Source organism: Sturnus vulgaris, chromosome 2 (genome assembly GCF_052056855.1).
Source record: "Sturnus vulgaris isolate bStuVul1 chromosome 2, bStuVul1.hap1, whole genome shotgun sequence".
NCBI lineage: Eukaryota > Metazoa > Chordata > Aves > Passeriformes > Sturnidae > Sturnus > Sturnus vulgaris.
Genome location: NC_142244.1, coordinates 44006001 through 44018892, shown reverse-complemented (window position 1 = coordinate 44018892; position 12892 = coordinate 44006001). Strand labels below are relative to the sequence as shown.

Genomic DNA, 12892 nt, shown 5'->3' with positions numbered 1-12892 from the left:
TTTCACAGCTTCAAACAGAGTACTTTTGTAAGATTCAGATTTTAAATAATTTGTAAATATTACAAATTAATCCCCATGACACTGGTCTTAAGACTATAAAACCCAGTAGTTCCAGGAGATTTAACAGCTTAACAGAATTATTATTCATGAAACTTCAAATTAAATTGTTGCAGTAGGCAAACACCAAAATATTTTTATTTAATACAGGTAAATTTTCTAATCATCAGCCAAAATATGATATGAAGGAGATTGTTTTGGGGACAGGATCCACGTTGATCCCAGTGAGGTATGTGCATGTCCCTGCTCCAATGTCATCTCATAGGAGGGTGGCATGCCATGGTCCTTAGGGGTTACCTTAGGAGCTTAATATGTCAATGAAGTTACACATAATTGAAAAGAATTAAAATTCTCCTGTTGTCAGGCTTGCTTTAAATTACTTCAAATGCCTATGTTTCTTTTGGTTGATTTTATACAGAGAGGAGTACCTGAGCTGCAGAACTGCAGTCAGTGTACTGCAGTAGCTCTGCCACTAATAATTCCAGTTATTCTGGAAAAAAAACTTGAAAAATTTGGAAGCAGTCTTAGGAACTGCAAGGTTGACATAATGCCTCCCAGTAAACTATTTCTGCTTACTTATCCCTTCCTGTCATCTAACACTTCTTTTGAAAAGTAAATAATTAAGGTTACCCATTTATTTTTAGGTTTGGTTTACATAGTTGGTATAGGCAGGAATTCACCTTTAACTAAAATAAATATATTTCAAGTCATCATTTTCAATGTCTATAAATTTTATGGTGGTGTTCTAGCATAGCCAACAGCTCCTAGACAAGAGTTTGTCATCCTGGGATTCCTCAATGAGCGATGAACACCATGATGCAGCAAAAGATAAAGTTCTCTGTGTATCTGCAGACCCCAGGATGCAGATCAGAGGGTGACAGATGGTATTAGAGATCCATCTTTTTTAATAGATTATAGCAAAGAGAACTTGGAATTTCTAGCAGGTAAATTGTGTTTGCTTCACAGGATACATTGTAGAAGAGCTATTATTCCAGACTTTGCAGACTCTCCAATTAATCCATTCCAGAATTAATCAATTCCAGAATTTTCCTTCCTGTACCACTAAGCAGTTTTAATTAACTTTATAATGGGACTGAAAAATATCTATATGCGCCCTATTCTGTAGTTGCTTGTCTAAAGTAAATTCTATCTAATAGCAAAGGTAAAAACAACCTGGAGAAGTTTGTCTTCAAATGAAACCTCAGGTGTTTCTTAGTTCAGGTGACCTGGTAGGTAAGGGGGGAAAAGAGGGAGCTGTAACAATGGGGATTGAGTTGCAGTGAAGTCCCTACAGAGTGGTGGGAAGGCTCCCAGAGCCCAGCAAAAACCAGCCTAAAATCTCTAATGACAAAGTTCAGTGACTATTTTAAGTTTCTGGACCCAAAAGTTGTAAAACAAGACCTAAGAATAGTTCCAATATAGCTGAAGTAGCTGTGGCTGTCTGGAAAACAGCTTCTAGCAACTCTGAGGTTTATGGTCCACGAGATATATCCGGAGAGTTAAACACATAATTATTTCCTAGACAAAAAACTGCCCACTGGTAGGGGGTATCCCCCTGTGAACAATAGGAAAAGAAACACTGGCAACTTCTCATCAACTTAGCTGAGTTGCAACAATGATTTTCATTGTAGCGCTATACAAACTACTGTCTGAATCAAAGAGATTTGCTATAGCCCAGAAGCATATAAATCACACTTTCTTCAGTTTATGAGAACTACATTCCCTCTTGCTGCACACTCACCGTCTGCAGAAGACCCATTAAACTCTATCTTCTGCTAACTTCACCCCTGTAAATGTCTTAACTGAGTTTATAAATGCATAAAGTATCATTCTCTTTCCAATAAAGCAAATATTTTAACAACATTTTATTTTCCACATTCCTTCTACCCTTTTTCTTAATAACACTTCAGAGTGAGCTTGAAAACCATAGTGTCCCACAGCAGTGCCTTGGCAAACATAAACTCTATACTGTGGCCAGAGGTTTGAATTAATAATTAGGAAATAGATTTATCGATTCAGTAATGACCTATCTTTGTGTGGTGCATTTTTTAAGATATGACTAATTCAATTTACTGCATCAAGTTTTCAAAAATCTTTCTACAAAACCGGGACTAAACACAAAAGAAATTCACTCATCTGACCAAACCAAACTATGGAAGTTAGAACCACTGTGTTCATTCTTATTTCTTGCTTACAGTATAAAAGGATTTGAGTATTACAAACAGACTTCAAAAGCCTAGTTTCTGCTGGGAAAAGTTATCTTCAGCACTACAAATAGCTGTAAAGAACTCTAATATAGATAAATCCCCTGCAGCAGGTTGCAGCCCCATAAAATTCAGGCCCTATATCGGAGTTCATATTTTACTTTCTATCTTAACCCTCAAGCTGTAACAGCAGTTGAATGCAATGGATGTCCCGGCTGGGCATCACTATAAATAAAACTCATGAGCCCCTGATGGTCTGGTGGCTCTCTCTGCCTCTGCAGTCATGATCTCCATCTTCCTGGCATTGTGCCTGTAACCTGCCTGGCAGGCATGAGCTCCAGCCTTCATGCCAGCTGAAACCTGCCTCCTATTGAGATGGTTTGGATGAAAGTGCTAAGAAAAATCCAGGAGTGGAGGCTGACTGAGCCCATACACACCTTCAAAATCAGCTCGAGATTATTCCCAGCTAAAGTGCATATGGACCTGACCTAGGAATATGATGTTCTCCTGGCCAGTACTGTTGCAATGCCCACAGTACTGTCATTTGACTTCACATGGCTCACTCGGGACAAACAGATTGGTCTGAAAGCCTATAAATCAGATCCAGTAACGCCTTATCAGCTATACAGGTGCAAGAATGGCAGCCATCTAAGGGAGCTATGATGCCCAGAGCATCCCAGTGCACATGCTTTGGGTTATATGGGCCTGTGGGAACATGCAACGTGAGTGGAGCTAATACCTCCCAGAGGTCTCTCCAGGCACGAGCCAGCTGGTTGACCAAACCAAAGGAAATCACCAGGAAGGCACCACTTCCAACAAGATTATATTCATTTGCAGTATGGTTTTTTGTGTATGTTTTTTTGTGTATGGTTTCTTAAACAAAAAGTACATTATGTCTCTTTTGGAGCCACCTAGTCTAATAGCACCCCTATTATTTGAGGTTCAGGGAAACTGATGTGAAAATTAGAACAAAACTCTGTTTGAATTTGTATCAATATGGTAAAGCTTTAAGGATCAAAGTGAGAAAAAACTCAGTGAATTCTAGATCTGCAATTCTCAAGGAACTTGCAAGAGCACGATCCACCACGCTGGGGCAGTAATGCCCTGGGTTTGCTTAAAAAGCAAGTGATGCACTGGCTGTGCACAGTCCTGCCAAACCTGTGCTCTCATCTCACTGAGAAGTGCTGGCAAAAGGCTCACACAGACACAAACACACAGGCTTTGCACTATCCTTACACATGTGTTCTTGTAAATGTACACCCATCACATACATGTTTATGTCTATGCTATACATCCGTATGTATTATACATACACAAATATTATATGTGCATAACACGTGTATTATGTATTAGTAAACATACAGACACAAACTTACCTGATTTTTACAGTGCACTTGGCATTCCCATACAATCTTTCCTGTAAAACAGACAGTCAAGTGAAACTATGATTTTTACAGTGCACTTGGCATTCCCATACAATCTTTCCTGTAAAACAGACAGTCAAGTGAAACTATGATGGCAGTAAAAATACTCAAAGGCTGTGGAAATCATTTCAGATTTACAGTTGTGGATCTTGATCACACATTGACACAAGGTGCAAGGCAGTAAAGCTGGGTCAGATATTAGGAGAAGTATTTTCCCACTGGACACGTTCAAACACTGGCAAAGGCTGATCACAGACACTGTGTAGTCTTAATCTTTTCAGATTTTAAAAAACTGAGTAGACAGTTTGGAGACAGCTTAAGAGGGTTTGGATCAACTTTGACCAGAAGGCTGGTCCAAATGATCAATTGCACTTCCTTCAAAACTAAAATATTCCATAATTCGATAAGTCTTTGGTTATTATGGATAACTGTAAACTCATTTACAAGCCTCAATAATTGAATGTGTTACCTGTATTTAAACAAAGCAACTATTTGGGATCCTGGGCTGACCATGTTTACAAAGCCTCTGGTTTCAGTTCCAGAATGGATGCAAGAAATCTTCAAAGATTTCACTTTTCACTTTTCCCTTGGTGAATTTGTGAAATATTATTTATGCATATCTTCTATATCTATGATTAATCACTTCCTTCTCACCTAAACACCACAAACTTACAGTATTTGTTTATTTTCCCAGCCAGGGAAAACAACCAAGTAACAATCAGCCAAGCAAAATTGTCAAAACAACAAACCAACACAGGCAAAAAACAAAGCTTATCCCTGCTTAGAAAGTCTTGCAGAATACAAAATTTATATTTAGCAGAAAAATATTATTATTCTAATCTGATGCAGCAGTGTTAGAAAGCTGCCTTAACAATTCTTTAGAAAGATATTATATCATCAAAATGAAGGTCTGTAAAAAGTCACACCTCAGGTAGAACTTATTATGAATGTTTTAAATCCCTGAAGTTAGGAACTTTTAAGTCTTAAATATATCTGCTGTCACTTCTCAGCCTAAGATTCCAACATGAAAAATACTTCACCTATTTTCAGATTATCCTCTTTCTAGAAAACAGCTCCAAATTATTTTCTCTCATTTCCTACCTTGCACCATTTTTTCCAATAAACCCTTAGTCATCAATGTTCGATATTGACTGTGGAACAGCTGCTACGATGTGAGAGTTTGACAGAGCTTGTTTGGCATGGGAGAGCTGAGAGAGAGAGAAGCAGAGAACCTACTCTGGATTTATAGCAGAAGGTCAAATGAGTTGGATTTTTTCTATCTTAAATGCCATGGATCAGCTTTATTAGGTTATAGGTAAGTAGGAAATGTATTTTGATTCCTTCTTTGTTCCTGGATTTATAGTAGATTCATGATTTTTTTAAAAGAAACAAGGTGTTTTACTATGATGTCTGTTTTCATTCAAAACTTTTTCATTAATGAAAATATTTCCCAAATCCAATTGCCAGCCAGTGTGGCAGCTTGTACAGGGCTTGGCTGTGCTTTCCTCACTCAGGATGGAGCCAGAAGTTTCTGAGAGAAGCCCATGAGTAAATGGCCTCTTTAGGCATATATAATATATGGAAATAGAACAGAGAATTTGGCCCAGCAGCACTAGAGTTCAAACACAGCTCAGGGACCAGGCATGGCCATGGCCTCTGACCCCTGCAGGCAATAAATCTGTGCTGGCCCAGTGGGAGAAGGCATGAGGACCAGGATCAGTGCACCTTTCAGCTCCTCACCCCAGTTCTCATTTGCTCTGGCTTTACAGAGGAGTCACTGAGAATATAATCCTCAGCTCCATGTTTTTGGCTCTCCCATGGTAGACTTGTTTACTGGCTCACAGATGGCTCTCATTGCAGAATAGCCTACAGGCTGTCTTCATTTTACTCATAGAATATAAAACATTCCAGCCACCCATCCCACTATCTTGAGGCATCACAGAAATCCACAGCAGTGGCACAGCTTGAAAACGTTGCATGGTTTTGGATTGCATGCATTTCCTAGGGTCATGCTGCAATAGTGGACACTGAAAACTGCAGTTCTGTCAGGTTGTGTTTTTGTATATCTCATCCTCACCATCCCACACCTGCTAATTGACTGGCTGTTCCCTCATTTATACATATGAAATCTCATTTTAATGGTCACTGTCCTTGTGACTTATGCTTATTTGCCTTATATCTAGTTTCTTCTCTTGGGACTGGCACATCTCCAGTCCTAGGAAGGTCATGAGGGTTGAATTACTCCAGTGTCTGGATTTTATTCTGCAGAAAAGTGATGATTACGTGACATGGCCTTGTGTCTATTCATTTTCTTCCCTTGCTCTTAAGCCTTGGCAGGAAGAGGAGTGATGTGAGCAAATTGACCATAGGTTTTCTATACCTGCTAGAAGATGAGCTAAAATTGCTAGTTACCTGAAAAAAAACACAGCCATTTATTGCTGTATAATGTTTTAACATTTTTGGTTTTGTAAGTAATTTTTACTAAAGCCAGTGCTGCCAATCTGAATGCTGTGGTTCAGAAAGCAACAAGCATGCAGGTGACCTTTGAGCAAACTTGATGGCTTATCTTTCCCCAGGAGTTTTGTATCTAACTGCAGATAAGAAGGTTTGGGAAATTATATGAGATATAAGGAGGACTCAGAAGAACAGAGTAAATGCATTTCACTATTGACAGTTGGGAAATGTTCTTGTTTTTAAAAGGTTTTTGGGAGGACACATAGACAATAAGGTCTGCACAGCGGCTTTCCAAGTCCTAAATGATGGGAGTTATATGGAACAAGTGTATGATAAAGGACTTGTCCTCCCACTGGAAAACAATTACCAAATCAGTTTGCCTGGCGGAATTTTGGAAAAAAAATCCTTTCAGGGAAATCAAGGCATGAATGTCTCATTGCTATATTTTCTGCATGACACCAGCGCTCAGTAAGGAAACACTAAATCACTCCCCACAGCTATAAACAGCCAGATTCTTCACCAAGAGATAGAGCTGGCTTGTGTGTATTTGGTGCTAATGTTTCATGATAAACAAAATAAAGGGCATTAGAAGGCTTTCATTGCTGGGGAAGAAAGGTATTTTCCTGCTTTTAAAGGCAATAATAAACTCTGTTTACTTGGAGAGTAGCCTTAAGGTATGGTGCTGCCATCAGCTTCTACTGTCATTAGTGCTTTCATGGCTGTTGGATTTCTAGCACTGAAGAGCCCCTGTGGTACTAGGAGTGCATTGGGAAGGGATCTGTGTGTCCTTACTGCCCAACAAGACCCCCCAGAGCAGTCTTTGCCAGCAGGAATCCACTCTGGAGTGCCCAGAGCTCCAGTTGCCCCTCTATGGGCTGCTCCCAAGCAGTCAGTCTAAAGGTCTACACCAAAATTCCATGTTCTGGATCTATTTACTCAGTATAAGGACCAAAAAAAGTATATTTTCATGAAAAAAAAATAATATTGCTTTCATTCATATTATTACTGACTGCACTTTTACATAAGGATCCTAAAGTGTGACCTCAGAAGGCACCAAAATGCAAAGGATGGTCTGGAGTGACAACCTGCCACTGCTCTAGAAGCACTGAGCATGTTTTTTCCCTGAAAATGGATAGAATAAGCAGAAATGGGAGAGTGAAAGTTTATTAACACTCTTTATATCAGTAGAAAAGCTTTTTTTCTCCTCTTGACTAGCAGTATTTCCTATTGCTTCTGTATAGCAAGGGCCAGAAACTTTATATCAGATCAAATTCCTTACTGGAAAAAATTTACTTTTTTCCAAACCTCCTTTTTAACCTCCTCCTCATCTTCTAACATCATTTGTATATTTAGGAATTTGAATTTTCAAGAAATATACAATATCTTGTGAATATGTAACATATTATTCTCTGTATGTATGTCTCTATAAAATGCAATTTTTAAATGCGTATCTGCATCTATATTTGTATAGGACGATTTTTCATACAATTCTATATAAATATACATACTTGCACAGATGCATGTCCCAATACACCCTTTGAGTGTCATCAAATGTCTACTGGTCTCAAAATATTAGGGCATGATACTCTGATTAAAAATCACTGGACTTCAATAGAAGAATTTTCACTTTGTGGTTAATCCAGACCAGGAGAAGGAAGCATTTGTCCTTTTCAGTCGTGAGCTAAATGAACTATGAATTTAGTCGTCTGTGAGAAAAGGGTTTGGCAAAATATACCTGTCTTCTAGACCTGAAATGGTGATGTGCTTTTAATATAGGTTAAATCTCAGAAACAGAATCCTTTCTTTTTTTTTTTTCCCCACTATCAGAAATGAAGGGTGAAATTCCAGGAGCAAAATTAATCTACAGTTAAAATAAATCCTCGTTGTTTTTGGGGGATTTTTTTGTGGTTAGAGATGTTATTAAAACTGACTGGGACCCACAGGATATGAAATTATTGATATGGTCAGAAAAAAATGTCATTAACTATTTAAAACCAGACACAGACTCTGTATTTTGGGTAGTGAATGGGTTACACTTTGAGTTCACTCTAAAAGAACTGGAGATAAATTGCAACTGAAAATTCAAGTGGGAGCATGTTTCTTCTCATCTGGAGTTCAGATCCTGTAATTTCGTAAAATATCTAAAGTATCTTAAAAATAAAGCTATTTGCTGGGGCTAGGATGAGGGAATTGCTGGCAGCTATATCAGCAATCCCTCCCAAGACCTGGTCAGAGAATTCATAAGCCAGAAAAAGGGAGGTTTATTTCTTCTGTCTAATTTGTTTTCTGTTCATGTATTTTCTTTGGGCTTTATTGGCGGAGATGTGAATGCAAGAATTTAAAATAAAATGTTGATTTCCAGTTTCGAAACCTCCTCTAGAATCCTTACCAGCTTTCACTTCTCTCTGGGTAAATATAAGCATTATTTTTTCTCTGAAATCTATAAGGACAAACACAAGTTTCTGAAGAGTTCAGTGAGAATATGACTGGAAAAAGTCTTTGTTATCGACTAAAAGTCTGCTCCAGTGGGATCAGACTCCCACACATTTGTTATGTGCTGTGTTACTCATCAGCTTTGCCTTAACACAGCGTATTCTGAAAGACAGAGCTAGAAAGTATTTTGAATTATTGTCAGTATTGACGGATCAACAAAAACAGTCAGGACTCAGCCTGGTCTTTTGAAAACTCACAGATTGGAAGTCCACCCCTCGTCCTGACATGGGGATCAGTTTTATAAATATCTTGTCTCATTTATAAATATTTTGCTTTTAAGACCTCAGATGATGGTGACTCCATGGCAACCATAACCTGTTCACTGGCTCTACTGTCTGTAAAGGTACCTGAAATTTTCTTGCTACATTGTCAGGCCGTACTGTCCCAGCACTGATCAGAGCATATTATTCTCTTCCTCTTTGCCACAGTCACCATGCATTTGAGGAAAACTGTCATTTCAGTCTATTCTTTCAGGCTGAACCACCATTCTTTTCCTCAAAAGTTATGCTTTTTAGACAGTTCTCATTTAAGATAATTTCTTCTGAGTTTTTTTATGTCTCATAGTAGTTGTGGCTGTCCAGCTGAGGCCCTGCCAACACAAAACAGAGCTGTAATGTGACTTTATCTTACAAGCTCACCTTCAGATTGTGCTAGTCTCTTTCTTGTCACCTTGTCACAGGTGACATTTATTTCATTCCTGCTCTACTGTAACCCTTGGATGCAATTTTTTGGGCAGAATTCCTATCTATTCAGTTCCTTCCAGAAGGATTCTGCAGACAAATGTAGATTTCTGTTGACATTGTAATTGAATAGTATTCTCTTTGGAGTTTTCCCCAGGCAATTCCTCTAATTTGTACATATGATTCTGTATTTAGCCTGCCTTCCAGGGTCTCGCTGTCTCTGCCAAATCTGGGAAAGCACCATCCTGAAATGAATACTCTGCTCTTTTTCAGAATTGATGCCTGAGGACCTTCCTGAGTCCAGGGAAAGCTATTCCCTGGTATAACAACATTCACTTCAGCTGAGGCCTGCTGTTCCTCACGTTGTCAGGCTCAGAGCTTGCTGCACATAAATCAGGTTTTGTGAGAGGTCTGATGCTGCTGCTGCCCAGCTTGCCCAAGGAACTCCTCTCTTCCCTTACAAGGCTGCAGTGAGCTAACCCTGCTCTGGCTGCCCGAAGGAGGATCTGCTGCTGGCCATGCTCCTGTTCCAGCATCTGAGGTGTCCAAGGGTTTGTGCAAAGTTAAAGGGATGGACGCTGTTTGCACACATTTACACAGGGGTTTTGCAGGGTGGTGAACACTGGCACCTGCTGCTTGAGGCTCTGCCCAGCTTTAAAGAGAATGTACTCCTGCTTTGTTTCTGTCTTGGAAATGCTCAACAGTTCCTGGGGAGACCAAATGAAGTCTTGGGCAGTATTGTGGACCATTTATATCATTCAGGTTTAGTTATCTACACAATAACTTCACCAAAATCAAAGTGGAGTTTTTTAGCTGCATTGTTGCAGGAATGCATTATGAATTTTGAAATCTTTCAAGGCTTCTCTTTAAAAAAGCAGCTTGAAATCACATTTCCAGCAGCACAGTAGAAATGGAGGGGTAAACTTACAACATTTATGATTATATACAATTTTTTGTATGTAAACTACATACAAAGTACATACCATATTACAAAAACTCTCCAAGTGATATTTTCTCATTTGTGAGACTGATCTAGCTTGATCCCCTTCATGAATTAATTTGATGTACAAGTCTCTTTCTTGGACAACTCAAACTCTTATCATAAACCTTCGCTTGGCTAATGCCTGAGATCTCCAGGTGCCTAAAATAACCAGATCCACTATTTGCTCTTCTGTCAGCAGCTGAGCATACCTGTGAAATTCACAGTAGCAGCTTGACAGTAACAGTGAAGCATTTCATGGAGTTTCCTGTTTAGATTGGAGTGTTTTCTGCCCAGGTAAAGAGAAGACCGTCTCCACTCCACAACTTTAGTGGTGCAGTGCAGACCATCTTCTGTGTTTGCCTTCTGCTTCGGGTGATGGGGAAGGTGAGGATGCAGAAACAGTGTGGGAGCCAAACCAGCTGCCACTGAGCCTCCTTCCAGGCACTCTTGGTGACCATGGGAAGGACTGCTGGAGATTTCCCTAGCACTGATGTCACCAGTTAACTTGTTGTCTTTCTCAGTATTCCTGCAGGTACTGGTACAGATTATTTCCCTCAAATACATTTTGTAATCTCCTGCTGATGGCCTAGCCTCTCCTTGAAGCTATATTTAGAGTCATTACTCCATTGTGTTCTACACTTTTTCCCTGTGCCCTCCATCCAACTTGACCTGAAAGGAACCAACATCAGACACTTGTCTCTACCAGTGCTTCTCAATAGCTTTGCCCTTATGTGCACACTGAATTGAGGCCAGTAGCCCTATTAAATTGTTACAGCTCTAGCCTAGTTGGCTTTTTACAAATCCAGATAATTTTCTGGCAGAACAGACTATAGAAGTAGGGCCACAGAAAATAACATGTAATTTAAGGCATGAGATCACTCAAGAAGAGTTAAATATACCACAGACTTGAAAAAAGAATCTTTGCAGCAAATCTGGTGGTTTTTCCCCCTACAACCCAGCACTGAGGATTCTTAATTTGGCAGCAGACTGTGGTCTATTGCCTTTTTGTCTTTCTCTGAGCATTATGCACTGATTTCTCAGTGAATTGTTTTATAATCTTTCTGAGGACTTGAGGAAGTTTTATTCTCATAATCCCTCATGTTTTGTGGGGGGAAAAAAAGGAAGGAAAAAATTGTTCCATAGCTCACACTTTCCCTTTCGTGGTTGCAGAGATGTTCTGTGATAGATTCATGCTGTTTTATTAGTTATCTTTATCCAGGTGAAACATGGAACAGTGTCTCAGAAATATTTTAGGACTTTCATTTTTTTATTGTTTTGGGAGCTGGTCCTGTTATTGGTGTGGATACCATGGACTTCTGTGGCCTTCTGCTTTAGTTGGTTGACTTGACTGGGCCCCTCACAAGATCTGTATGTCATTTTTGGTGTGGGTCTCTGTTTAATTTTATGAATGAGAACTAATTGAACTTCAACTGACTCCCTGTTTTCAAAGCCTTTGGTAAATGTTCAGGTTGCAAGCATATTTCTAAATTTTCCATAACGATTAAGAGGGTATACCATGTCCTAACTGCTAATAAATTATTTGTTTAAGGGGCTTGATTTCTCCAACAAACCACTATATTGATCTTTGAGTTCTAGGGTTAATTTAAATTTCTTATAAACAAACCAGAGAGTGTTTGTGGCTGATGCCAGATAAATCTATAGAGGAGAGAAGTTTAATTTTGAAGTTGTCTTGAAATGTGAGGGGTGATACTGTCATGGTTTTCTCTTCAGCCACCTACCTGAGAGCTATCGAGTGAAATGTCATGAACACAGATATAAATGTCTATTTGCATGTAAGATCTGTATTATTTACAGAAAACGAAATGTGACATAAATCTGTCTTTGTTTCTACAGTTTTATACCTTTTCTGACTTCAAAGAAACTAGAATAAAGCTAGTTGGACAAGTGCAGTGAAAGAAAGCATAATTCTGCTCTAGGAATGTTAATTGTGGTGTCAAGTATCTCCTAGAAATCATGTACCTACTAACTGGAAACTGGCTGGTGGGAAAGGACATGATTGACAGTGGCTAGAACATGATCCAGGGTGTGCCCAGGTGGCCAAGAAGGCCAGTGGCATCCTGGCCTGGCTCAGCAATGGTGTGGCCAGCAGGAGCAGGGCAGTGACCGTCCCCCTGTACTGGGCACTGCTGAGGCCACAGCTCCAATCCTGTGTTCAGTTCTGGGCCCCTCCCTGCAAGAAAGACATGGAGGGGCTGGAGCGTGTCCAGAGAAGGGAACGGAGCTGGGGAAGGGTCTGGAGCACAAGTGCTGTGAGGAGCAGCTGAGGGAGCTGGGGGTGTTTGGTCTGGAGAAAAGGAGGCTCAGGGGAGACCTCATCACTCTACAGCTGCCTGAAAGGAGGGGGCAGCCTGGTGGGGTCAGCCTCTTCTGCCAGGTAACGAGGGACAGGACAAGAAGAAAAGGCCTTGAGTTGTGCCAGAGGAGTTTTAGATAGAGTATTAGGAAACAAATTTTTGTGGAAAGTGTTGTGAAGAATTGGAACAAATTGTCCAACGAAGTGGCTGAGTCACCATCCCTGAAAGTATTTAAAAGATGTATAGTCAAATTACTGAGGAACAATGTTTAGTAGTGGACTTG

At 39.7% G+C, this 12892-nt stretch overlaps 1 long non-coding RNA gene across 1 annotated transcript in view; it reads right to left on the bottom strand.

Annotated features, from left to right (window-relative positions):
- LOC148224750 (uncharacterized) overlaps positions 1-12892 on the bottom strand; it is a 38366-nt gene that overhangs the window by 3874 nt on the left and 21600 nt on the right. The window contains exon 3 of the long non-coding RNA XR_015801328.1: positions 3638-3678. This is a non-coding gene — a long non-coding RNA (uncharacterized LOC148224750). The remainder of the gene's footprint in view (positions 1-3637; positions 3679-12892) is intronic.